A 25,432-nucleotide genomic window follows, 5' to 3' on the forward strand; every position below is an offset into this window, starting at 1 on the left:
GGTGTGTGCCTGGTCTCAGGCCTATCCGAACCTATCCGAAGATCGGAAATAATGAGCTCTGAGCTCGTTCCGTAGGGTAACGTCTGGCTGTCTCATCAGAGACTGCAGCAGATCAAACAGTGAAACACACACACACACCTTCCTTCCTTATTTTACCAAAACAACTAACCAAAATTGAGTAGCCTGCCTAACTCAGCCGCGCCGCCCCGCCACCGCTCAACATATGCATTCGTTTACCATCGAGGCATTTGCAATTCAGAAGAGGAAGGCATCGTGAGGGGCACAGAACACTCCTCTACATCATCCTGACACCTACAGGGAGGGGAGGGGAAGCAGGGGAGACGAGCAGGAGGGGGAGAAAGAGGAGGAGGAGGAGGAGGAAGAGGAATACAAGGAGCGAGATACAGGGTTAGAAGAGGATTGGAAAGGGACGAGAGAGAGAGAGAGAGAGAGAGAGAGAGAGAGAGAGAGAGAGAGACACACAGAGAGTGTGTGTGAAAGGGTAGCTGGATATTGAGGGGTCTGGAGAGAAAGGAGAAGCTTAAGGGTATGGGAGGAAGGAAGAGGAGGAGGAGGAGGAGTAGTAGGATTAGTAGGAGGAAAGGAGTGAGACAGGAGGAATGGCCAACGGAGGGAAGAGATGGATGGGGAAGAATTGGTGAGGGGAAAGGATAAAGGAGGAAATAAACGTAGAAAGTTAAAAAGCACAGGACACCACTAGGTCAGGGAGGGGAAGCTGTGACCTGGAAGGAGGAGGAAGAGAATGGGGGGAGAAGGAGGAGGAGGAGGGAAAAGGTATAGGGAATAGGAGGAAGAAAAAAAAAGTTCAGACCACAATACTGAATAACGCGTGGAGACAGAGAGAGGCAGACAGACAGAGACCATTGGCAGACAGACAGACACAGGCAGACAGACAGACCATTGGCATACACTCGCATAAGAAAAGAAACTAGTATATGATATATGCAAAGCAAGAAAATCTCACACGCTTTGGAGGAAATAATATGCATTGAAATTTGCTACAAGTTCCGCATGACCGAAGGGAAGGGAAGGGAATGGAATAAGTGGAGGGGGCGAGGAAGATTGGGAGCAGAGGAAAGTTGTGGCCAGACAAAAGACCAACAAAAAGAGACCATTAATAGTTTTGCACAGGTGAAAGTGGGCCATTGTTACAGGGAAAGAGGATTGAAAGATGCATGGCAAATGGTGTGTTGTTCCCCTGCCTTTTGTGCGTCTTCTATACCCTTTCTTTACTTCAAGTTGTGGCGTAGTTTTATTCCAGCAGTCTTCTCTTCTAGTGGAGCATAAAATAGCCTTCAGATAGACACTAAATTTATTGCCACCTTCTATAATCTTTTATGTAGACACGCTGCTACACAACACAAGGGATGCAGCACAGACTGGGAAAATACAACGACAGGTTAGATATATTGCCACTTGAGTTTCTATTTTATTTAGATACTCTACTACACGGAACAAGGGACAGAAAAGACAGGTAAGCAATCTTCAGAATGACACTGAATATATTGCCACCTTTTCACATTTTTATTTAGACACTTCCGACAGACCATAAAGGAAAGAGAATAGAAAGAGAAGGATCTACATGAATGATTAAGAGAAATTGAGTAGAGTGAAATAGAAAAAGACGAGGTAGGTTATAAAAGAGGTAGGTTAAAAGATAGAGGAGAGTGTAAAGAATCACAGAAGGAAGCAGGTACAAGGTTCAACTAAGGATTGGCTAAGAAAAGACGAGGTAGGTTAAAAGAGGTAGGTTAAAAGATAGATGAGAGTGTAAATAATACAGAGGGAGGCAGGTACAAGGTTCAAACTAAGGATTGGCTAAGTCAGTGGAAGAAGAAAGCATCTATAATTCACAATTTATTCATACTCACGCCGCCCGTCACACCCACACACAATAACGCACAAACACAACTCACGAACACACACCCACCCATCAAACCCCCAGGCATCCACCCACTCACCCACCCATCAAACCCCCAGGCATCCACCCACTCGCCCATCAAACACCCAGGCATCCACCCACTCGCCCATCAAACACCCAGGCATCCACCCACTCGCCCATCAAACACCCAGGCATCCACCCACTCGCCCATCAAACACCCAGGCATCCACCCACTCGCCCATCAAACACCCAGGCATCCACCCACTCGCCCATCAAACACCCAGGCATCCACCCACTCGCCCATCAAACACCCAGGCATCCACCCACTCGCCCATCAAACACCCAGGCATCCACCCACTCGCCCATCAAACACCCAGGCATCCACCCACTCACCCATCAAACACCCAGGCATCCACCCACTCACCCATCAAACACCCAGGCATCCACCCACTCGCCCATCAAACACCCAGGCATCCACCCACTCACCCATCAAACACCCAGGCATCCACCCACTCACCCATCAAACACCCAGGCATCCACCCACTCACCCATCAAACACCCAGGCATCCACCCACTCACCCATCAAACACCCAGGCATCCACCCACTCACCCATCAAACACCCAGGCATCCACCCACTCACCCATCAAACACCCAGGCATCCACCCACTCACCCATCAAACACCCAGGCATCCACCCACTCACCCATCAAACACCCAGGCATCCACCCATTCACCCATCAAACACAGGCATCCACCCATTCACCCATCAAACACACAGGCATCCACCCACTCACCCATCAAACACACAGGCATCCACCCACTCACCCATCAAACACACAGGCATCCACCCACTCACCCATCAAACACACAGGCATCCACCCACTCACCCATCAAACACACAGGCATCCACCCACTCACCCATCAAACACACAGGCATCCACCCACTCACCCATCAAACACACAGGCATCCACCCACTCACCCATCAAACACACAGGCATCCACCCACTCACCCATCAAACACACAGGCATCCACCCACTCACCCATCAAACACACAGGCATCCACCCACTCACCCATCAAACACACAGGCATCCACCCACTCACCCATCAAACACACAGGCATCCACCCACTCACCCATCAAACACACAGGCATCCACCCACTCACCTATCAAACACACAGGCATCCACCCACTCATCTATCAAACACACAGGCATCCACCCACTCACCTATCAAACACAGGCATCCACCCACTCACCCATCAAACACACAGGCATCCACCCACTCACCCATCAAACACACAGGCATCCACCCACTCACCCATCAAACACACAGGCATCCACCCACTCACCCATCACATCAAACACACAGGCATCCACCCACTCACCCATCACATCAAACACACAGGCATCCACCCACTCACCCATCACATCAAACACCCAGGCATCCACCCACTCACCCATCACATCAAACACCCAGGCATCCACCCACTCACCCATCACATCAAACACCCAGGCATCCACCCACTCATCTATCACATCAAACACACAGGCATCCACCCACTCACCCATCACATCAAACACACAGGCATCCACCCACTCACCCATCACATCAAACACAGGCATCCACCCTCTCACCCATCACATCAAACACACAGGCATCCACCCACTCACCCATCACATCAAACACACAGGCATCCACCCACTCACCCATCACATCAAACACACAGGCATCCACCCACTCACCCATCAAACACACAGGCATTCACTCATCAAACAACCCTAACAACTAACTTAAACATAATACAAATAGTCAACCACCACTCCTGCACGTAGGGTACCGACATAATCACTCGTGTTGAAGAACTTGAGATCTGGCGTGATGCCGAGAACTCATTACACCCAGAAAGCGGAGCGTAAAAGTACGGAGCCGCTGTGGTCACGTCAACTTTCCTACAGCACTGGAGTTACCTCTGGTAGGTAACATCTGCCTCCGACCAACAGGAGACAAACACGGTTGGGGAGAGGCTCACTCACAAGCTAGTTCCCTCACTGGATGTCAACCACCAGCTACAAGCGAGCTTTCACGTAGGACGCTTTTGCTGCCCGACCCTTGACAAGAATAAGGACCTGTAACGATAACCATACACAAAATCATAAGAACACTAACTTACCACAGGAATTGATCACCACAGTAGAAGACGTTCGTTCCTCACCTTCAGGACGGTGAGAGGAGAACTGACAACCCAATCAAACCCTACCTGCGACGAAGGCTTCGAAATGACTAAATAAGCTTCAAAATGTGTCATAGAGCTTCGAACTATCGACCCTAAACTTACACGTGAATGAACCAATGAACCTTACCCAGGAAAACAATGTAAAGAACTATATAAAGATCAATTATATAAAGATCAAAATTACTTCCCAACCACCAACAAACAGTATTTACACATTCATCCACAGTGACTCCAACAATTATATCACCCTTCGTCCTTAACCAACACTCACAAACGCAACACAACATCCAAACTTATACAAGGAAATGCACACATACAGTACCAAAGAACCACACGCATACACAAATATACAAAGATAAGAGTACATAACAGGCAGACGAGGAAGACGCTAGTTATTCCTTCACAAGATTTAGATAAAAGAATAAAGTAATGAGTTTTACTGGCAAAGCGTGGAATAGACAAGTAGGCAATAGAGATGAGCTGTGAGGGTTGGTCGAGTGCCTGTCTTGAAGTGGAATGAGAAAAGACGAATAGGAGGTAGAGATAGCATAAAAGATACAGAAGAGTTAGAGAAAGAGGTGAATGAATAAGACATGTTTTTGCTGGGAGAGCGATGAATCGACAAGATGAAAGATGAGTATTGAAGGTTGACCAAGTACTTGTCCTGAAGTGGAACGAGAAAAGACGAGCAGGAGGTAGAGATAAGATGAAGATACAAAACAGTTAAGCAAAAAAATGGATGAAGGAATAAGACAAGAAGATTTTGCTGGGATTGATGAGAGATGAAAATTGAAGATTGATCGAGTGCCTGTCCTGAAGCGGAATTAAAAAAGGCGTGTAGGAGGTAGAGATAAGGTAAAGATATAGAATAGTTTAAAAAAGATAGATGAAGGAATAAGACAAAGAGTTTTTACTGAAATAGCGTGGAATAGACATGCAGCCAAAAGAGATGAGTTGTGAAGGTTGACTGAATGCCTGTCCTGAAGTGGAATTAGAACTATGGTTAATTGTGATGAGGTTAGGTTAGGTAAGGTTAAGTTAGATTATAACTATCATTATTATTATTATTATTATTATTATTATTATTATTATTATTATTGTCTTTATTAATGTTGTATACGCAGTAGTGGTGATGGTTAAAAAAATGTATCATTACCTTATATATTTACTTCATTTACTATCTGCGAACTAAATTACATGTATATCTGAAGGCCACGTGTGTTGCAATGTCTTCCTTGATGTAAATGCGTGCAGAGAAATAGAATGAGAACTGTAACTTAAGAATAGCAGGTAATTGTTTCGCCCCGGTGCGGTTATTACATGGTCGGTCTGTGCGGCTTCGCTGAATCACCTGAGTTCTTCCATAAATTGCTGGAGCTTTATGAAATTACCTTGTTATTTTTTTTTCTTCTCTGTTCATAAATCTAGATGTCTCTTTTATGCTGCAATTTGTTTTTTAAATGTATATTCCTTGGCTTTTCACTAGTCCATCCTTGATCACATGCTTGCATATTTTTGTTCATTTATTTTATTAACATTTCTCTTTCCTGTACCAAACCAATACCATTTGATTAGCGTCCCTTCACTTCTACCCTTCTGCATCAATACTTCGCTTCCTCATTTACAGCCACACCATTAAACTCGGCCTCTAATTTAACTGAAGTAATTAATTTTTACCGAAGGCACCTATACTTATTGCATCGGTAATAATAAAATTAATAGCACAATACAACAGCTATGGCCTTCAGTTAGCACCGGGATAGTTTATATAAGTTTATTGCTTCATCATTCAGTGGTAATGGTTAATAACAGTGATGTAGGATTCTCTCGGTGTTTGATTGTATTTTTCATGTGCAATGATAATGTCTTGTGAAGTGTGTGAGGGAGTGGAGAGTGTGGAGCTGGTGGTGTTTTTCATGTTCTCTATTTTTCTCTCTTTTTCTTTCGTGTGATTTTCTTTTCCTTGCTTTTGTGTTGAGTATTTTCTTGTCCATGATGATTATTTGGATTGCTCTCTCTCTCTCTCTCTCTCTCTCTCTCTCTCTCTCTCTCTCTCTCTCTCTCTCTCTCTCTCTCTCTCTCTCTCTCTCTCTCTCTCTCTCTCTCTCTCTCTCTCTCTCTCTCTCTCTCTCTCTCTCTCTCTCATGTAAGTGGATGATAATGTCGCTGTCACAAATCTAATTGATCTTGTGCACTCACTTTGTTTAGCCTTTACCTTCAGTGTGAAGTCTTGTCATCTGCTTCCAATCTCGTCATTAAACGTGACAGTTCGTAGATTCAGGGCAGATTAACTCTCAGTATTAGTTGTGATTAGACGATCCTTCCACGTTTCCCAGTATGTAATTTTTCAAGCTGTTTTTTTTTTCTCTCAGCACCTGATCCCGGAATTATCAATGCTTTCTCATGTATCTCTTTAGCTCTTCGAAGCATCTTTTGTAACTCTGCTTCCTCTTCTTATCCCTCGTGGTTTTCTTCCCTTTTCTCTCCTCTCTCTGCATTTCTCCACCTCATCTTCTTTACATTTCACCTTTCTTTGAACCCCTTTTGCATTTCGTCTCCCTCTCATCTCCTATACATTTCCCCTTCCCTCTCATCTCCTTTCCTCCCCTCCGTCTAATCTCTTCGTATTTCCCTTTTCCTTTCATCTCCCTTACATTTCCCCACCGCACTCCATCCAGCGCCTCCATAGCAGCAGCTCCCTTTGCTCCCTTTCCACACACGTCACTGTTTACAACCCTACAGCCTTTTCTTGCCTTCACTTCACTACGCCCCATCACCATCCACGCCCTCCGAACCCTCCTACACGCCCACATTCATCCACCCACCCCATCAGCAGAGTAGCATCACGAAAATGGCTATCCAATAATCTTATTTTCACTCCAATAATCATATCTATCCATTCTAACCACCACCACCACCACCACCACCACCACCACCACCACCACCACCACCACCACCACGACTTTCCACGTCAGGTGCGCTCTCTCTCTCTCTCTCTCTCTCTCTCTCTCTCTCTCTCTCTCTCTCTCTCTCTCTCTCTCTCTCTCTCTCTCTCTCTCTCTCTCTCTCTCTCTCTCTCTCTCTCTCTCTCTCTCTCTCCCTCGAGGTTAGAAAAGCCCCATACCAGGAAAATCCTCCTGTGTGTGTGTGTGTGTGTGTGTGTGTGTGTGTGTGTGTGTGTGTGTGTGTGTGTGTGTGTGTGTGTGTGTGTGTGTGTGTGTGTGTGTGTGATTTATTTCCTGGTATCGCAGTGTATTGTATTTACTGTATAGGAATGATCTTTTTTACCGTTATGTCTGTGTGTGCGCGTCTGGCTGTCTGTCTGTCTGTCTGTCTGTCTGTCTGTCTGTCTGTCTGGTTGGATGGATGGCTGGGTATATATTCATTTATCTGTCTGTCTGTTTGTTTGGATTTTTTGTCTATATTTTGTCTGTCTATTTGTGTGTGTCTGATTTATCATTTATTTTTCCTTTCCTTCTATTTTTTATTAATCCGTATCTATCTGTCTGTCTATTAACCCATCTATCCATCTATTCATCTGTTTATCTGTTTGCGTGTCTGACTGTCTGTCTAGATATCACTAAATTAAGAAATAGGAGAGTCGCCACTTAATTGCTTACCTGCCAAGAACATAAAAAAAATACACAACACTTGTATATTATAGAAATACAAATAAAAAAAAAAAAAAAACACACACACACACACACACACACGAGCATACCCATGAAATATTGACAGTAAAGGCCAAAAAGTATACATGTAAATGAAGCCGTTTTAGTGTCGATAAGCGTCCATTGTGCAGGACGATCAGTCAGAGGGAGGGAACGGTGCCATGAGGCCGGCTAATGAACTAGACGGCCATTAGAGAGAGAGAGAGAGAGAGAGAGAGAGAGAGAGAGAGAGAGAGAGAGAGAGAGAAGGGGGATGGAGAAATAAAGGCATTTTTTTTTATAAATTTGAAATGACAGGAAGTAAAATCTATGAAGCTGTAAACAATGTGTAATTTAATGATCAATAGGGTACTACTGCTACTATTATTACTTACTACTGCTACTCCTATTATTACTTACTACTACTACTACTACTACTACTACTACTACTACTACTACTACTACTACTACTACTACTACTACTACTACTACTTATGTGCTGCTGCTGCTGGTGATGATGATGATAATAATGATAATAATAAAATAATAATAATAATAATAATAATAATAATAATAATAATAGTAGTAGTAGTAGTAGTAGTAGTAGTAGTAGTAGTAGTAGAGTAACAGTAGTAGCAATAATAGTAGTAATAGTAGTAATAACAATAACACAAAAGTGACTCCGAGCACATTGGTTTTCTCGCGGCGTGGCGTGCACTCCTCCCTAACTCTTGTCAACACAGCAATTACGTAGTTAGAGCGAAACCATGTAATTAGTGCCACTTTACCTCCCACTAACTCATTCTCCGTTACAGTTATGAATTCTCTGTCTTGTGTTTTCTGTTACCCGTTAATATATACCTTGTTTCCTTGATTTTTCCTCGTATCAGCAACACACGTCACTTAAATAGCCTCAATTCGTCCCTTTTAACTATCACAGTCTGATATATTAGCCTTTAGTCCTTTAGTGAGCACATTTACTATCAGTCATATGAGCTGGAAATGATGAAATGTTTAGTGGCAGCACACTTGAATATCCCAGTTTCTGTATGTCCTTTTATGCTTTCTCGCTCTCCTGTTGTCCTGAGTTGCGTGTGTTTAAAGAGGCAGGAAGCAGGGAAATGCTGGTTCTAATTTCTTTCTCGGCTCGTGATAGGTCCGTGACTTAACCCGGATATTAAACGCATCTATCCTGCCACGGCTGCATTGTGCCCAGACTTCCACTGGTTAATTTCTTCGTCCGTATTACGTATTAGACACAAACAGAGAGAGAGAGAGAGAGAGAGAGAGAGAGAGAGAGAGAGAGAGAGAGAGACGCTCCACCCAAAAAAACAACAACACTGACATCTAACTAACTCAAACCTTACGAAGCACTGTCAACATCTATTCTACCTGCGTGAGTCTGGTCCACGTGGCTTCCAGATGAGAGTTTAACATCCTTCCTTGTACCCGGAGAAAGTAATCATGACGCTGTAATGTGTTTGCCCCCCGCTGCTGGTGACTCAAGGGCGAGGTGTGAGCTGAGGTGACGGCGCTTTAATGAGCTTAGCCAGGTCACGTTAGGTGTGTGAAGTGGTGAGAAGTACGGTGTGTGTGTGTGTGTGTGTGTGTGTGTGTGTGTGTGTGTGTGTGTGTGTGTGTGTGTGTGTGTGTGTGAACTTGAATTATGAAGTTAGGGTTGAGTTCCTTGTGGATGAGTGGTTATAGTAATGCATGTTCTCTCTCTCTCTCTCTCTCTCTCTCTCTCTCTCTCTCTCTCTCTCTCTCTCTCTCTCTCTCTCTCTCTCTCTCTCTCTCTCTCTCTCTCTCTCTCTCTCTCTCAGGAGCGACATTGACAAGAATACGAAAATATGCAAGATAAAATGGTTTGTTTTGCTCTTCTGCTTGTTTTTTTTTTTTTTTCAGTCTTTATATAAAATTGTTAGTTTGTCCACTCTCTTGCTCCTCCTCCTCCTCCTCCTCCTCCTCCTCCTTCATCGCCTCTTCTAAGTACATTTTCTTTTACCTTATTCCTTCATTCCCTCATTGTACTCCACACACTCAGATCTCTAGTTCCATCACGACCCTGTAGGAGTGAGAGGAGGAGAAGGGGCAGGTGAACGAGAGAAAGTGAGTGAAGGGCAGGTGAGCAAGGTAGGAAGCTGGGGGCATTGGAGGGTGTTGGGGGTGATTGGCAGCATTAATCCCTCCTTCTGTATCGGTCTTATTGTCCTCCAGGGAGCGAGGCCACCTGAAGACCGAGGATATCCTTTCTGCCTCCTGGGCTTATCTCTTACTGTTCCATCGCCTCTTACTTCCTTCGCCTCAAGATGCTTCTGTCTTTTATGTGGTGCATCAGTTTGTGTTTTTCCTGTGTGTGTGTGTGTGTGTGTGTTTCTGTTTGCCCGTGTGCGTGTGTATGCGTGTGCGGGTGTGTGCGTGAGTGCAAGCAAGCAGTATAACCATCTTCCCTTTATGTGAATTCCAGTAAAACGTAAAAAAAGAAGAAGAAAAAACTGCCGCGCGTCTGAAAGTCGAATAATTTTTCCTTCGATTAAGAGACAAACTTGAGGAGAGAAAGTTTGGCGTTTGATGAATTTGGTCGTGAGAGTTCCCGCGTGCGTGTGACCTTGAGGTGAGCGAGGCAGTGCTTGTGTCACCCTCCATCGATTACTCTCCTGGTCACGGTCTTACGTTAAGTGGTGGTGGTGGTGGTGGTGGTGGTAGCAGTGGTATATAGTGGATTGCGTTCATTTTTCTCCATTTTTCCCCCCTGATACCTTACCCCCAGGACATATTTCCCCTCCAAACACTTCCCTGGTGGATAGTTTCCCTTCGTGGATACACTAAATAGCAATGACGCCTGCAAAATAGTGGCGGACACTGTTTATGTTAATGGTCTATGTGTTAGGTTAGGTCAAGTTCGGATTACTGAATAAAAGAGGAAACTGTGAAAATGTTTGGGTCGGGAAATGTCCAGGAAACACACCAGTCACGTCACGGGGTGGTGGTGGTGGTGGTGGTGGTGGTAGTAGTGGTGGTGTGATGGGGGAGCTCAAAGCCGGTTGTAAGAGAGAAAGAGAGAGAAAAAGAGAGAGATAGAGGAAGAGAGAGCTTGGTAAGGTATACATTTGAACTTTTACTCTTAATATTCCAGTTCTTGCATTTGTTATTCGCGTTAGTTGTGGTGGTGATAATGAGACAGTTTTGTTTATAAGCATAGTGCAGAAAATAATGCTACATTTCAGCAGCTTTCATTTACAAGGTATTGTTTTGTTATGGGTCATATAGTAAGTGTCTCTGTATTACTATTTTCTTATTAGTTTACATTTCATACATTATGAGGTTGCAATAGATTCATAAATGTGATTAGTTAAGAATTTTATTTATCTATTATCATTGTTATTATTATTATTATTATTATTATTATTATTATTATTATTATTATTATTATTATTATTATTATTATTATTATTATTATTATTATTATTATTATTATTATTTTCTTTTTTTACTTGTAATGACCCTGGAAGTTTTAATGAAGTGATATAAAACTACAAGTAATAAAACAGACCACTGGATCATTATTGTGACTGACAGTGGGGCTTTTGAAACCACACTTTGAATATGCATCTTCCTATTTTATTGAACTGAGGACAAATTAAACCAATCAAAGGATTAAGAAAAACCCCTTTGGCGACAGTCTGTTCCATAAAACCCGGGGAAAAGGAAAAGGTTGAACAGATTAAGCTCCGAAAGACGAAAAGTTGCGGGGCGCGAGATTAACTTCCTCATAAAACCGTCTCCGTCACAGCGCCAGTAAACAGTAAACAGCCGCGTGAGGCATTGCGACGCCGCGACCCACACACACACGCTGGAGGAGAAAACGTTTCTCAGTTGACGCGCCTCGTGGGGACTGAAGCTAATGTGGGAAGGTGGCGCCGTAAAAAGGCAGACAGAGACAGACTAATGCTCTTGCACCTGTCTGGGAGGGAAATAGTGCACGGTGATGCAGGTGCAGGCCACACGAACCCTCCCGTAACGCCTCTTGGTAAATTCCGGCTTGGTAAATTTCATGCAAGAAATTTCGTTTATGAAAAAAACTCATCCCCAAAATAATTCCCTCTTATAATAAAAGTCCCCTAACTAATCTAATGCAAACTAACGTAATGTAGCATATCTTGGGAAATTACTTGGGGAAAATTTTGTGGATTAAATGTTCACAAGGATGATTCTCTTTAGGATGACTCACGGTATATTGTGTCCTGAAATACCTGCACGGATATTCTTAAGAGCGTTTACTATTTTTTTGTGGCTTAACAACGACAGTGCATTCAGACATTCATGCCAGAATATTTTAGCAACATTTTATGGCTTTTTATACTTCAAATAGCAGCACAGTAAGTTTCATGACAGTCAAAAGCAAGTGCTAAGGTATTCTTTTTAACACAAATGTAAGAACACAGTAGTTGCAACATCCAGAGACACATTTGTCGGGACTTTCACAATAACGTTTTAAAGCATTGACTCTGTAAAAGACATACAGTAACTAAACATTGCTTTGTAAAGATTCCTTTCGAAAAACATGACAAAAAATCACCACCTCGCAATCTTAAAGCTCTTGAAATGCAAATAGACGGCAAGGAAACTCAGCACCTCATTGTAATCTAAATAACGCGAGTCGAAGCAATACAAGACACACAGTGGCGATAAGAGCGCAACAGAATGCATGATAGTTCGCTACAGGTCACTCCGTCTTCCACTGTTGGACGGGAGAAGATAACAATATTGGTCCTCTTACTGAATCCCTCCACGTGTTTGTTGTGAAGGCTTAGCGTGGCGTTAGTGGAACAGTTACAGTATACAAAGTCAACGCCGGGGATATCGGAAGGATAATAATTCATTGCTCACTGTATTACATCGCGGGGCTGGTTCAAGGAAAGTGGCGTAGGTATCTGTAACGGGAATGGAAATATGAACAAAAATCTATGGCTTACAGTCTCTCCAATGTAATTTAATCCAGGTGTAGCCAAACATCATTACATTGTCATTCACTTCAACTCTTCAGCGTCATATTGTCTTCTGAATTCCCATAGTCCTTCCAGCTGCGTGATTGCGTGGCTGTGTTATTGTCTTCATCTGATAAGTTATTCCTGGCTCGCTGATTCAGTTTCAATTACGTTTTTCTGCTGATCGGTGCCTTTATAGGGTCACCATTGCTTCTGTGCTTCCTGTCTGGCGTTCTCGGTAATGCATGCAGGACTGTCTTACCTGGAATTTCGACATCTGGTGCAAGGATTGTAGGATAACCGTATTTCCCATTGATCTTCCCTTTATCTCAAACTTCCGCCATAAATGTTCACAAAATTTCCTTTTCTAAACTTCCCAGTAAGGATTCAGTAGCTTTACGATGGTGTGTATGCATGCCCAGTAAAGACAGATGTCATGATGTATTATTCACATGACCCCATTGATAAACCTGAGTAGCATTCACTTATTAGGTATATTAAGGTTAGACAGTGTAATCTCTGTGGCTGAGGTGCATTCTAAAGAGCCCTCCAAAGCTCTCAGTTACATGTGGTTAGTGTGCAAATGATATAGCGATGTGTAATGAAAGTGTTGTAATTATATAAGATTCTGTTACTGTTTGTTATTCCCTGTAATCCTTTTGTAATCTAGTTTTTTTTCACGTTCGTTGTTGTTGTGAGCGTGGCAAGGCAAACGAGTAATATGTTTAAGCGGGGAGTTTTAACTGATACTTTCTGGATAGCAAATAAAGAGGTTCAACCAGAAAGTGAATAATAATAACTGTCATTCGCACAGCCAAGGCGTGTTTGGAATTGCTGTCCGTGTGGCTGTTATGAGGAACTGGTGTGGGTCTATAATATCTGCTACTATTACCGCCACCACCACCACCACCATCACCCCGACACTACTACTACTACTACTACTACTACTACTACTACTACTACTACTACTACTACTACTACTACTACTACTACTACTACTACTACTACTACTACTACTACTACTACTACTACTACTACTACTACCACCACCACCTACTATTGAACTGCTAACAGGACATGAGCAGTGATATATGCAAACATTCCACCGTGTGTCCACCTCCATCAGGGACATCTTGGCGCGAGTGTTACCCCTGCAATCACCGCAATAACAACTGAATATGACACACCATTGCATCATCAACACGTGGAGTACTGGCCTTCAGCACAGTAATCAAACAGACCCCTGCTGCGACTCCCTATACTTAATCTTAGGTAAAAGCTCTTAGTTCGAGACCTTTTCCCGTAGCGTATGCACACTACCACCACCACCACCACCACCACAGCCAATAACGCGGGAGTAAGTAGGAAGACACACACTACCACTCCAAGTCGATAGTCTGCAAAACTCGTCCCATTAAGCTTCGTTCCCAGTCATTTGGCGTACTAAAAAGCATTACTTTCCCTCGAATTACGCCACTCCCTAGCCTGGTATTACCGCCTCACCACACACACACACACACACAGACACACAGAGAGACGGAAACACACACACACACACACATACACACACACACACACACACACACACACACACACACACACACACACACACACACACACACACACACACACACACACACACACACACACACCGTTCTCACCCTCCTTCTCTCTTTCTCTCCCTCTGCTCCCTGTTATATCGCCTAAGTAGAAGTCCACGCTGACAAAAGCCCAAGTTTCGTGACTCATTTGGACCGAACATCTCGGGAGGGGGGGAGGTAAAAAGGAACTTAGAGGCGGCGATAAGAAACAGAAAAAGGAGTGTAATAGAATAATGTTAAATATGTGTGTGTGTGTGTGTGTGTGTGTGAGAGAGAGAGAGAGAGAGAGAGAGAGAGAGAGAGAGAGAGAGAGAGAGAGAGAGAGAATGGATATAATAAGAACAAAATACTTGGAAGATAAAGAAAAAGAAAAAATGATCTCCTTATTTGTATTTAAATAGAAAGATTCAGATAGCATTAGAAAGTATTTTTGTTCTAATTGTAGCATTGTGACGTCCCTTAGTAAAAAAAATATATAAGCATAAACACCAATGAGGGAACTGTGGGCAAGTGTTGTGTAATTCTCTCTCTCTCTCTCTCTCTCTCTCTCTCTCTCTCTCTCTCTCTCTCTCTCTCTCTCTCTCTCTCTCTCTCTCTCTCTCTCTCTCTCTCTCTCTCTCTCTCTCTCTCTCTCTTCGTAATAACAGCATAACATACACAAGGTCGAGTCTGAAGCCACGTCACAACACAACATCTGGTCTTCACAGCTCGTGTCTGCAGTGCCATCAACCCGCAGCATACCATTTAGTCTGGTGGTCGTGATAAGCAAGCTGTCGCGACCCGCAGTTTGGCAAAGGGGTCACCTGTTAAGTGGGGAAGGAGCGTTCGTATTGCAGAGTTAAAGGCTGCAGAGAGTGGAAGAGGGACCGGCGCTGGTGCAGGAAGGGAGAAGGTTAGAGAAAGGAAGAGGAAACTGAAAGAGCAGAGACGCGAGGGATCAGGGAAAGAAGATGAGAGGCTGGAACGGCTTACAGTGAGGGATGAAAGGAAGTAGCCGATAAGGTAGAGATGAAGTCGTCAGAAAGAGAGAGATAGAGAGAGGGAGAGGGAAGGGTGTGGGGGAGGGGGGAGGTTACTTGGCTTCGAGTAAAGAATATAGAAATTCTTGAAAGTGGAGTAAAATTGATTATAAAGAAAAAGGAAAAGGATGAGTAAAGGGGAGCAGACTAGAGGAAGAATAGATGGCAAGGGCAAAAGGAGAAGAGGAAGGAGTTTGGGCGAAAAATGGGAAAGAGGAGAGTGGAAGGGAAGGAAGGACGGAAAGATGGAGAGCACATGAAGGAAGGAAGGGTTCAAGGGTCTTATAAGAATCGTCTCCCGGGGTGTTTGAATGACGCATGCTCAGCGGCGCGTGTCAGGCCAGATTCTCAGCAAAATGGGTTCTCAGTCATACATAATGCAGCGGGAGGCGGCCAGAATTTGGTCAGGATCCAGCTCAATGTGAAAGGTGCCGACTTTCAGGAGGACAGGTGAGGAGGTGGGCCGCGTCTGGGGAATATTAGGATTGCAGGGTACAAAGGAACATATGTAGACCAGCTGCTACATACAACAACGTGCTAGCTAGGTACTCTGTGAGGGAAATAGTGTGAACGTGCTAGTAAGTGTGTGTCCTATTTTTTTTTTTATGGAGTTAGCTATGAATTGATTGTCTTTGTGACATAGAAGTATTACGAGAGAAATGTTAAATCTAAGTATGAAATGAAATGTTAAATCTAAGTATGAAATTTTTAAGAGTTAATGTGTGAATGTAAGTTTTAGGGAATACATTTATTTGGAAAAACAGCAGATGTAAGATATTCAGCTGAAGTTCTTCGGTACAAAAGACAAGAGAAGGAGGATGTGATTATGTACTCCGTATAATCCCAACCAGCTCACTATATTTTTGTTTGGAATATTACAAGACACGTTATTAATTTCTCGACCTTGTAGCATCTCACCTTTAAAGGAAGTATTGGTGCCATCGCTGCTCTCAATCAAACGGTGACTTCGACAAATGTGACTCCCTCTAACAAGAACACCTCAGAAACACGGTAACGCTGGACACCTGCTCTATATCTCCCCTAGACTTGCCAATACAAACATGAGACCCACCCACTGCGCCCTATAAATACATGAAACAGACAGATTGGCTGGAATTTCTCAAGAACACGGCACAAACGCAGCCGCACTGGGAGCTCTCCATTACTCCTACGCAAGGTAAAGTAAATGAGAGACAATCACAATTTGCACCGGCTGTATGATGCATGGTAGGGATATATTCAGTCTCATTCACGTGATTGGTTATGCTAGGTTCGTTTTAGTTAGCTTTAGTTATAATAGAGTACGTTAGTTTTGTTTAGGTTAAAGGTAGGTTTGATTACTATCGGTTATATGAAGTTAAATTACGCTAAATTAGGTTAAGTTAGGTAAAGTTTCGATTCGTCTATGTTTTCATTACGTTAGATTAAGTTACGTTGCATTAGGTTATCCTAAGTTAGTGAGTCACATTGACAGCGGCGGTCTGTGGCGGTGGTGGTGGCGCGTGCCGGCGGCTGAGGGCGGGTTGATAGTCTCGTCAGGTGGTTACTGGAGCGCGGCGATGGCTATTGAAATTTTTGTCCATAGAGTCAGCGAGGGATTGTGACGAGCCGCCAGACGGGGCCGATGTATAAATGTATTTGCTGAATGATGAATATTAAAAGTTTTGTGTATAGTAGGTGTTGGATTTCAATTTTGCCCCTTCAGTCTCTCTCTCTCTCTCTCTCTCTCTCTCTCTCTCTCTCTCTCTCTCTCTCTCTCTCTCTCTATCCTTCCTCTCCTCCTTCCTTCCTCCTCTGTGATTGATGGACGATCCCGGGCAAAAGTTGAAGTGGAGTAAAAGTTTTGGCAGAGTAGAGAAAAGAAGTGAATTACCTGAAATATGAAGGGCGGCGCGGCGCACACTGAACACTGTCACGATGGAAAATTTGTCAGAGGATTTACGGAAGACGAGAGTAATAAAAAAGTTGAAGGTATGAGGGAGATGTATGACTTTACCACTGTAGGGGAAGGGGAGGGCAGTGAGAAGAGGGATCGGGGGGTGAGGAGGAGAAAGTGATCGAGGAGGAAGGAAAAGAAAATGAGGAAAAGAATGAGGGGGATGGGGAAGAGGAGGAAAGAGAAGTAAAAAGAGAGGAATCACGAGAAAAAGATGATGATGATGATGGAAGAGAATGTGAAGAAGATGAAGAAATAAATGAAATATTGGAAGACGCACAAGAAAAAAGTAAAGAGAAGAAGAAGAAGAAGAAGAAGAAGAAGAAGAAGAAGAAGAAGAGGAGGAGGAGGAGGAGGAGGAGGAGGAGGAGGAGGAGAGGAGGAGGAGGAAGAAGAAGAAGAAGAAGAAGAAGAGAAGAAGAAGAAGAAGAAGAGGAAGAGGAGGAGGAGAACAATTATCACCACAACAAAATATATTTCCACCAGCACCACCGCCACTAGTAACACCACTACACTGTCATCACCACTGGATATTTGTACGTGTTTTGTACCATATGGAGAGAAAAATTAAGAAAAATTAACAGCGGTGTTATTGAAATGAGGTGTTACTATTCTAAGTAAAAGTATATATGGAGTACTTTAGTGTGTTGAATAAACAGTCGCCTTTCTACTTAGATTTTCCAGGTTATTATTTTCTAGTGCGTTTACGGATATCTGGGCGGAAATTAAAGGTGTTAATAGATGTAAAGAAGAGTTACGTATATAAGAGTGACCTAAATTACTTCATTACAAAAAAAAAAAAAAAAAAAAAAAAAATCCTTCAATATCTTTAGAGAGAGAGAGAGAGAGAGAGAGAGAGAGAGAGAGAGAGAGAGAGAGAGAGAGAGAGAATATAACACTGCCTTCATTAAAACAAACTAGAACAGAGAATATAAAACTGAAGCAAAATAAGGAGCGAAACACGAGGCAAGTGATAACGATGAAGGCTGGAAGGAACTGATAATGTGATACTTTGATAACAAGCACGTCAAGCAAACTTGTTATAGTTGAATCGAGTGGCGTCCAGACCTTCCACGATATAATATTCCTTCATAAGACGTGAGATTAGTAGGAGTCATTTGCCTTCACAAGCGACTCCCTCACCTGGTGGCACCTCCCTTGGCACCTTTGATCTCACCGTCTAGGTAATTAGTAGCGATCACCTGGAGGCAAGATGGCGGCCTGATTTGAAGTGGGACGGAAGCAGATTTTGGCAAGTTTGAGTCTAGAAATTTATTTTGAAAATATGGTTTACGTATAGTGTATTTTTTGCTGTGTGGTGATGGTATTTCTCTCTGTCTCTCTGTCTCTTTGTGTGTCTCTGTCTCTCTGTTTCTCTGTCTCTCTGTTTCTCTCAATGTGTGTGCGTGTGCGTGTGTGTATAGCTCATCAATAAAAAAATACTTATTAATCTTGGAAAAGTGAAAAAAAACATTAATAACAAAACTTGAGGAACAATCAGCGGAATGAATAGAAGAACCTCTCCGTATTACAACTTAGGACGAAATTGGAAGCACGTTTGCAGTTTCTTTATCGAGGAACATTTGACTTTCTCTTATCTTTTAATACGAATCATGCACTTCTTGTTAAGTAATCATCATGCATTTTGTTAGTTCCGTGAAGTGAAACCAACCAGTGTGAGAAAGAAAGAAGGAAGGAAGGGAAGGGAAGGAAGAGAAGGAAAGGAAGGAAAGGCATGCGTGTGTGAAGGAAGATGGAGAAAGGGAGAAAGGAGAAAGAGGAGCACGTATAAAGAAGAAAAATGGGAAAAACTGAGTAAAAGAAGTACAGGAGGAAAGAATAAGAGAAATATCTTTAAAGAGCGAAGGAATAAAAAAGAGAGTAAGAGAAACAAGAAGAAAAGAGAAAAAGCTGGCAACTCATAAATTAAATGGAAGACAGAGTAAAAGGCAAGGAAGAAAGCGGAAAAAGAAAAGAGAAACATGCGGAAAGGAATGAAGAATTAAGGAAATACACGATAAACAGAAGAAAAGCCTCTACGAAAAGAGAAATAGAAACTAAACAGAAACTCTGGTAAGAAACTACGTGAGTGGAGAAGAAAAACGAAAGAATCTTCAAAAAGGTAGGAAAGAATAAAAAAAAGGAGGAATGGAAGAAAATGCAAAGAGGAGCGACTGGGAAGAAAGGAATGTGAGAAGAAAGTTAAAATCAAGAAATGAAAATGAAAGATATGAAAAATTTGAAAGAGAGAGAAAATAAAAAGGATATAGGTGGGTAAATGAGGGAGTGAAGGAAATGTACGAAAGAGAACAACTAGGAAGAAAGGAAGGGAAGAGAAAGTAAGGAGAAACGTATAAGAGACGAGAGAATAAGGAGAAACAGACAAGAAAGGGGAGAAAGAACAAGGAAGCAACGGAAGGGAAATGAACGTCAAGGATGTGAAGAAACAATGAGAACGAGACAAAAAAAATGCAAAGAGGAATTGAATAGAAAAATACTAGGAGGAATTGGAAAGAGACAAAGAAGAGGAGGAAGAGAAGGAGGAGGTTAAGAAATAAATCAGTCCTGGTAGGGGAAGGAAGGAAGAAAAGAAGGAAGGAAGGAAGCAAAGGGGAAGAATTTAGAAGGAAGGAAAGTAAAGAGGAGAGGAAGGCGACAAAATAGTTGAGGTGGCTTGCAAAACTTCCATTACCAACGCCATTCTTGTGTATTAAAGAGAACTTAAGACTGATTTAACTCCATCACAGAGAAGCGGAGGAAGGAGAGAGAGAGAGAGAGAGAGAGAGAGAGAGAGAGAGAGAGAGAGAGAGAGAGAGAGAGAGAGAGAGATTGGAGGGAAAGGTGAGACGATAGAAACAGAAGGAAAGAGGGTAGGGGAAGAGAGGGAAACAAACTAGTAATTGTTTTATACCCTTCCCTTTTGTCCCTTTCTTGTTTATTGGTAAATTGAAACACACACACACACACGAGAGAGAGAGAGAGAGAGAGAGAGAGAGAGAGAGAGAGAGAGAGATATTCAAAGGGAAATCTATTCTTCGTGCATATCTACCTTTTTCTACATTTTTTTTTTTTTATTTATACCATGTGGACTTTTCACGGGAATTTATGGGCTAAAGGGGATACTTTTTAGGGTATCTCCTATCTCAAAGTCCACCCGCTGGGAAACCGTTGCCCCGAGCGAGGAAGCCCAACCTACACTCGGACCGTGGACAGGATTCGAACCCGTGCGCTTGGAGACCCCTCGGACCCCAAAGCACGCATGGTTCCACTGTACCACGGCGGGCCCCCATTTTTAACTCTCTCTCTCTCTCTCTCTCTCTCTCTCTCTCTCTCTCTCTCTCTCTCTCTCTCTCTCTCTCTCTCTCTCTCTCTCTCTCTCTCTCTCTCTCTCTCTCTCTCTCTCTGTGTGTGTGTGTGTGTGTGTGTGTGTGTGTGCCTTTCTCCTCATAATTTGCCGAATATTGCATGACCGAATATCTATCATTTGCAATTCAGAGAGGAGAACTGCACTTGGGCTGCGAGAGAGAGAGAGAGAGAGAGAGAGAGAGAGAGAGAGAGAGAGAGAGAGAGAGAGAGAGGGCACGGAAGGTGGTCTATACGTGTTGGCCGGAAGAAGATAAGGAGAAAGGGAAGATGAAAAAAAAGAGAGCTTAGATTAGAGAAAGCCTGCGTCTTCAAGATATGCCTTAACCAGAGAGAGAGAGAGAGAGAGAGAGAGAGAGAGAGAGAGAGAGAGAGAGAGAGAGAGAGCATTCTGTTATAATGAAAACAGAAATATCTAATCAATAAAAGAAACTTCCTTTATTTATACATGGAAAGTAAGAGCGATTTTATTTACACTGAAGGTCACGCCGATGGAAATGCTGGAATGGAAAGGGATGGAGAACTGCAGAGAGAGAGAGAGAGAGAGAGAGAGAGAGAGAGAGAGAGAGGGAGAGGGAGGAGAAAGACAATTAGACTTACATAGGCCAACATACATACATTCAGTTGACTAGAATCAATATCACTAAGGCTTTCAGACACAGGCACTGGTAATCACACATGCACAGGCGTAAATAGACATTGAGACAGACAGCTCGGCACAATGTCATTAGGGGAAGGTTGCAGCCAAAGCGATAGACTCATGCCAACTAACGGGATCAGAAATGCGCCCTAACACATCGCTGCTCTTGTTATTTTAATGAAGCACTCACACTCTACACACACACACACACACACACACACACACACACACACACACACACACACACACACACACACACACACACACACACACACACACACACACACACACACACACACACACACACACACACACACACACACACACACACACACACACACACACACACACACACACACACACACACACACACACACACACACACACACACACTGGGATAATGCGTTTACTTGGTGCAGTTAAGGTTATTCTAATACTGTCATTGCTATCTATTTTTTTATCTTTTTTTTATCTTGCTCTTTCCTGATGAACAATTGTGGTAGTGTCTTATCATGCTGCCAAGTGTCTTTTTTATTTATCTATTTGTTATTTGTGGAAGTATTTTTTTTATATCTTTCTCTATAATTTTTCACGGTTTTATTTTACTGTCTTCATAGATTACTGTTTTTATGTCTTTTGATCTTTTTAAAATCACATTATCCTTAATGTACTTCTGTTACTTGCTATCTCAGACACATTTCTTTTATCCCATTATCTTATCTAACCGCTTTACTACATACGTAACAGTCTTAATCACAATCATTCTTACCATCTTCGTTTCCCATCACCACCACCACCACCACCACCACTACCACCACCATCAGAACCACCAAGGCAAGGCAAGGCAGTGAGGCACCATGTATGCACACACCCTCCCAATTCTCATCTGCTTCTGGGGAGGGATCGGGTGACGAGTCCCCCACCCACACCTTGAGCCGCTCAGATGAACAATTAAGCGAAGTGGTCGAGCATCAGACCAGGAAGGAGGCGGTACAGATTCCCTCCTGTTACCTCGGATTCACTTTCGACTATTACTACTTCTGCCTGTGCCGCTGCTGGAGGATGGAGAGTGGTGGGTTACGAGAGGGAGAGAGAGGGATGAGTAAGGTGGTGGGGGAGAGTGTAGCTGCGTGCGTGGCAATTATTATGTGTGAGGCTGCGTGTTGGCGGTATAGGAATGCGAAGTGCTTGGTAGGGAACTCCACTACTGCAGCTTCCAATGTGCTCCGGTGTGTCCTTTCCTTTCAGGAGTGTGTGTAGAGAGGAATGTGAATTGAGTACTTTGAAACGCTTACCTGCATCCTTGCCAATACTTTCAATAGGCTCTGGTTGAAATTTCACGGCTTTAGTGACAGGTTAACAAAATTTCTGCGTTACTAAGAGGAGGAGCTCTCTTGAGAACTTAGCTGATCATCTCCATGGTTTGTGAAAATAGTAGAGGTGAGAAAGCTAAATATTTGTAAATAAAAGCTTTTCCTTTTCGTCTATTAATTGTTTAGATAAATATTGGTTAGGTTTTGTATTTGGTTATATATTGTATCTTTATTAAAATATCTTGTATGGGTTGACTCTTCTGCAATTGTTTCCTTCATGATTTGTTTTAGATATATATAAACATTGTATGACAAAAATAAAGAAAAACAGACATGAATGGAGAAAAGCATATGAATTAATAGAGAATGGAATTAGATTTAGCATATCTTTCAAACACCTTGCTTGTTCATCTATATGTGATAATAGTTCATTTTTCTGCTTTACCTATTCATTATCTTACATTCCATACAGTAAATTATATATTCTACCTTTATCAGAATTTCGTATGGGATATATTTTCTGCTGCTGTTTGTCCTTTCTTTGTGATGTTTTGTATTGTTTATCTAATTCACCTTTATATCAGTTCATCTGCCTATATTGTTCATTAAGTTCCATCTTTCTGTATCTTTTATCTTTGTTATATTGTGTCTGTTCACAGGTACCGCCTCACGTGGTTTTGTCTAATGTTCTCTCCTTGTCCCTGCATTCCATTTCCTCCTGTTATTCCTCCCATTATGTCCATGTCTCCCTCGCGTGGCTTATTTCAATTTGCAATGCTCTCTTCTGCCCATCCTCCCCCCTTCCTCTTCTTCTTCTTCTCTTGCTGTCTCTTCACTCCTCTTTCTCTTCTTCCCAGTCTATTTCTCTACCTCTGTCCTCTTCCTGGTTCCTCTGTTCTTCTCCTCCCTCTGCTCCTTCTCCCTTTACCTGACACTATAATTGTCTCCCTCTTCTTCGTCCTCCTCTTGCTGTTTCTTCACTCGTATTCATTCCCTTTTTGCCACTTTACTTCTCTGACTCTTTCCTCTTCCTGGTTCCTCTCGTTTTCTCCTCCCTCTGCTCTTTCTCCTCCCTTTACCTGACACTATAATTGACTCAGGCCGCACTACCTCTGCTGCAGAAATTAATACGAAGCAAGGGTCGTCGCGGCGTCAGATAACCGTCCCGTGGCGAGCTCGTTTGGTGCGCCTTCGTGTCGTAATGGCGTCGTTTCCGGAATAAAGAGAGTTACAGTGAAGACGGCGGGGAGGCACGAGAGTCTCCGCGATGTAGTTCTTTTGTGTCCCTCAGGCTCTCCAGTTTTCTTTCTATTTTGCGAAGCTTGACGTGAATTGTTATTGCTGCCTATTATTATTGTTGTTATCGTCTTTTTCTTTCTTTCTCGGTCTGGCTACCTCGACTGTCTGTTTAATTTAGCATGTTTCTTTACCAGTTTGGCTATTGCTACTGCTAGGACTGTGATGTGATGCCTCGTATTTTGAAATGCTGAGGAATTGGTGTAGGGGAGCAAGATCTAAGGGTGCAGTGGTCCAGGAATCGAGCCTCTGACAGGACATTTAACTTGGTACACGTGTCCTTACCAATCCAACCATACAGGTAAATTATTTCCGCCGCGGTCAGTGTGGTATTCAGTTGTCCCTTGCTGTGACGCTACTACAAATACTGTTATTACTACTACTGCCTCTGCTACTACTACTACTACTACTACTACTACTACTACTACTACTACTACTACTACTACTACTACTACTACTACTACTACTACTACTACTACTACTACTACTACTATTTTGTTGTCGTCGTGATCTTCATTAATATCAAACCCGCTACCACCACCAATACCGCCACCACCATATTCTTTACCTCACAAATCCCAACAGTATTGCAAGTTGTGCCCACCGTCAATCTCGGTCTCCCCGTTGGACACCTCCCCGTTAAGTCGACATGAGCCATTTCCAGAGGCTGACGAGGAGGGCTTCTGGTGACCTGCCCGACGGGACCACTTGCCAAGACTGACTGTGACGGAACGGCGGCTGGCACTCCACTTTAGGACTTGTACACGAGAGGGAGAAGGGAACCGAGTGGAGGGAATAGATGGATGGAGTCAGATGAAGGGAAGGAATGGAAGTGAACGAGAAATAAGAAAAGGAAGTAAGAGGGATGAAGGGAAGGAAAAGAGAATAAAACATTAAAATAGAAAACGAAAGAATAGATAAGAACTAAGAATTGTAAATGGATGAAGAGGAGGAAGTGATGGAGTCGGCAAATACGGGATGGAAGTGAGGAAGAAAGGAAGGAAAGAATAAAGGATTGGAAAAAGAGAGTGGATTGAAATTAAGATGTGTACATGGAAGGGAGGATTAGGCTGGGATGAAGTGGATTAAGAGAGAGTAAGAGAGGGATGAAAAGAAGCAATAGAGTAAGAGAAGAGATAAGAAATAGACTGAGATAAGATAGAGGAAGTCAAGAAGTGAGATGGATGCACTGAAGAACACTAGAAATGAAGGAAAGAAGAGTGACGTACGTAAGTGTAAGTGAGAGTCGCAGAGAAATACGAATAAGGAAAAAAATCAGCGTGGTGTTAGTGTGAGGGTTTCACGGCGATGGCTCCCTCACGCTTCATTCAATGCGACATGTGAAACCGAACACGAGACCCGATTTGATTCGTCATCGCTTCGATCTCCTCAACTTATACTCATGAAAGTCTTGGGTGGAGTGAGTTTATTGGAGAAGTGCGGAAGTCAAAGTTGTGATGTGAACTTCTGTGATCCTTCCTCTGCAAC

General features: G+C 43.0%; 2 long non-coding RNA genes across 2 annotated transcripts in view; one reads left to right on the forward strand and one right to left on the reverse strand.

Annotated features, from left to right (window-relative positions):
- The window catches only part of LOC123498923, a 9,365-nt gene extending 5,237 nt beyond the window's left edge, over positions 1–4,128 (reverse strand). The window contains exon 1 of the long non-coding RNA XR_006672845.1: positions 4,076–4,128. This is a non-coding gene — a long non-coding RNA (uncharacterized LOC123498923). The remainder of the gene's footprint in view (positions 1–4,075) is intronic.
- Positions 1–25,432, forward strand: part of LOC123498924 — a 163,240-nt gene that overhangs the window by 73,894 nt on the left and 63,914 nt on the right. The gene's annotated exons all lie outside the window — the stretch shown is intronic.

Source organism: Portunus trituberculatus, chromosome 48, assembly GCF_017591435.1.
Source record: "Portunus trituberculatus isolate SZX2019 chromosome 48, ASM1759143v1, whole genome shotgun sequence".
Taxonomy (NCBI): Eukaryota; Metazoa; Arthropoda; class Malacostraca; order Decapoda; family Portunidae; genus Portunus; species Portunus trituberculatus.